The sequence below is a fragment of the Lycium barbarum genome, chromosome 8, assembly GCF_019175385.1.
Source record: "Lycium barbarum isolate Lr01 chromosome 8, ASM1917538v2, whole genome shotgun sequence".
Lineage (NCBI taxonomy): Eukaryota > Viridiplantae > Streptophyta > Magnoliopsida > Solanales > Solanaceae > Lycium > Lycium barbarum.
The window spans coordinates 80,810,541-80,813,820 of NC_083344.1; the positions used below are offsets into that span (position 1 = coordinate 80,810,541).

At 39.8% G+C, this 3,280-nt stretch overlaps 1 non-coding gene across 1 annotated transcript; it reads left to right on the forward strand.

Annotated features, from left to right (window-relative positions):
- The first annotated feature begins 2,124 nt into the window (after positions 1–2,124).
- Positions 2,125–2,231, forward strand: LOC132608467 (small nucleolar RNA R71). Its single transcript, XR_009570387.1, has one exon. It is a non-coding gene; the product is annotated as a small nucleolar RNA R71 (small nucleolar RNA).
- Positions 2,232–3,280: the final 1,049 nt, after the last annotated feature.

Sequence of the window (3,280 nt, forward strand, 5' to 3'; positions counted from 1 at the left end):
CAACACCTCCAAAAGCTGTAGAATCTGCTCCTTAGTCAGTAAGGCTGAAAAAATCACTAAAAATGTATTGTCCGGACCAAGGAACTCATACTTCAGATGTGATGGGAGCTGCTTAAGCTCCAAATTAGGTGGCTTAATGATCGAAGGCTTTGCTGGAGGAGTTGTTATATTTTCCAGATCAAGATTCAGCTTCTTTGGGTGGTAAGAATATGAGCCCAACCCAACAAGTGAATTAACTGTCTCCACATAACCTTCCATGTCCTCAGCATCAAAGTTCACAAGAATACCAGCTAGTGCTTCACCCAAACTTTCGTCTTCCATCTTGAACTCTGCCGCTTCATCATCAACATCAAATGAATCAATTATCGAAATACTCTCGTAAGCACTTGCTAACTTCATCTCCTTGCTAGCCTTAAAAGTAACTTCTTCATCGTTGACTCAGAACTTGATTTCATTTTTCTCCGAATCCATCAGAGCTCTCCCTGTAGTAAGGAAAGTTCTCCCCAGAATAATAGGAATGTCTCGATCAACAGCACAGTCAAGAATCACAAAATCAGCGGGCAATATAAATTAACCAACCCACACAAGTACATTATCAACCACCCCAACAGGTCTTTTGATAGACCTATCAGCCATTTGTAACCTCATAGTAGCCGGCCTTGGCATCCCCAGACCTGATTGTATATAGCAAGAGGAATCAAATTAATATTTTCCCCATTATCACACAAAGCTCGAGCAAAATCATGATGCCCAACAGAACAAGGAATGGTGAACGCCCTAGGATCTCCTTTTTTCTGAACAATAGTAGTTGAGATGATGGAACTCACAGTGTGATTCAAACTCACAATTTCATGTTGAACCATTTTCTTCTTGGTCATTAGGTCCTTCAAATATTTAGCAAAACCCGGCGTCACCTTGACAGCTTCCAAAAATGGAAAATTTAGAGATAACTGCTTCAACGGATCATAAAACTTCTCGAACTTAGCGTCCTCTTTCTTCTTTACCAACCTCTGAGGAAAGGGAGGTTTAGACTTGAAAATATGAGTCAAAGCGCGGAGAGCCCCTTTTACAGTTTGCTTGCTCGTGTTATCAGCTTCCTTCACTATCACTAGAATATCAACAACCTTCTTGTCAGCAGGATTCTCATCAACAATAATGGGTGCTTCAGACTGCACCTCATCTTCTTCATCTATCGGCTCAAGATCAACCACCTGATTATCATCCCCTTGGAGTATTTTACCACTCCTAGTGGTGATGGCAAACACACGGTCTACACTGCCTCCCCCATTCTTCGAATTCGGAATAGTGTAACTCGGAAGTCCTCCTTTTTTCGGAGGGTGCTGCTATCTATAAATATCCCTCATTTGTGACTCAAGCTTCTGAATGGCCGCTGTATGGGAACCCACTGTCTCTGTCAGCCCAGATAAAGTCCTGTCAGACTTAGACTGATTTGCCAAAATCTTCTCAAGCATTGCTTCAACCTTCAAACTACCTTGATTTGTTGACTGCCCTTTCGGTGGTATATAAGGATTGGAACTCTTGTTCCCAAAATTGTTACTGTTGTTGTAGCTCCCTTGGTTCACACCACCATAATTATTGTTGTAGTTCCCTGAGTTGTTATAAGCAGGTTGACCTTGCTGAGGTCTCCATTGATTCTGATTCTGGTAAACACCTTGGTAGTTCTGTCTTTGATAACCCCCTTGAGAGTTATTCACATAGTTAGCATCTTCTACCTGCACAGGGGGTCCATCATGAAACGGACCATCTTGAGCATGGTACATCCCTTTTGGCAAAACTATCTCATCCTCACAAACATTTACCTTCTTAATCTGGGTTTCATCAAACTTCTTTGTTAGCAAGGAAATATTTGTGGCAAGCTTTGCCAATATTTGCTGGTTATCTAGATTCTCCTTTACCATATTTTTGATCATATCACTACCGTAAGGTACAACATCAGCATTGTTTGAGTGCCAAGTTTGCTTGTGAGTAGTCAACTTGTCAAGTATTTTGGTCACTCGTCGATAAGATTTGTTCATGAAACAACCATCAGCTGCATTATTAGCAACTGACTGCATCACTGGATCAAGCCCTCGGTAGAACTTCTCCATTAATATGTGCTCCAGAAAACCATGATTCAGACTCTTCTACAAATACTCCTTGAATCTCTCCCAGGCTTTATACAGTTGTTCCTCCGGTCGCTGCTTAAAGTCATAGATCTTGTCACGAATTTTAGCCTTCTTGCTAAGGGGGTACCACTTCTTGAGAAAAGCAGCCACCATCTCTGCCCATGTAGTAATCGAATTTCGGGGCAGCTTCTCAAACCATGTTCTTGCATCTCCAGCTAAGGAATATTTGATTAACCTCAGCCGAATAGCATCTTGTGAAACATTATTTTTGATGTGATTAGCACACACATCCACAAATTTCTGCAAATGACGTTGAGGGTCATTCTCGGAAGAGTTCTGAAAATATCCCTCAAGCTCCAACAACTAGTATAGAGAGGAGTCAATTTTCACGCTAGTAGCTCCAACTAGAGGATGAAAAATAGCAGATGCATAGTTTTCTTCTCGAACAAGATTAGCGAAAACATTCTCATTATCTTATTCATTCGCCTGATTATTCAATCGATTCCCCTGGTTACCAGCACGTTGATTTTGCTGATTCTCATTCATGTTCACTTGGTTTACACAGAGTAGCAAACAAGGTGTGATGGAATAAGCAAAAGACTTCAATCAATACAAACACTATTTAGTAATTTCAAAACCGTATTCCCCGGCAGCGGCGCCAAAATTTGATACGCTTAAATTACACCTATAATGGCATAACGTGGACATTGTCAAATATAGTAACCCAACAAGGTTGGGGTCGAATCCTACAGGGAATATGGTGTGAAAAGGTTACTAAAGTCGTAGGATGCTAAATTTAGGTCTAATGTCTTAATCCGATGATTTTGGTAAAAGTTGGTTTTTTATGTCTAATTACTAACTAATTGCTTTGGGTGGTAAATTTATGGTAAAAGAAACTAAGGTTGTATCCACTTTGGATGAGGTGTATGATCATGGGTATTGATCTCGATATACTTCTAATGGATTGCTATATGAATGCACTTAACCTCTATGTGAATCTCTACTATTTTCCAATAAATAAAGATTATTTCTTTCTATGATTTTCCCAAATATAAGAAAGTGATATGAAGAACGGTTAATTATGCCAAGTAGATTCGTCTTATTCCTAAGTGAATCTATTAAACAAAGTATAAAACTTTGAGTCCTTGTTATTT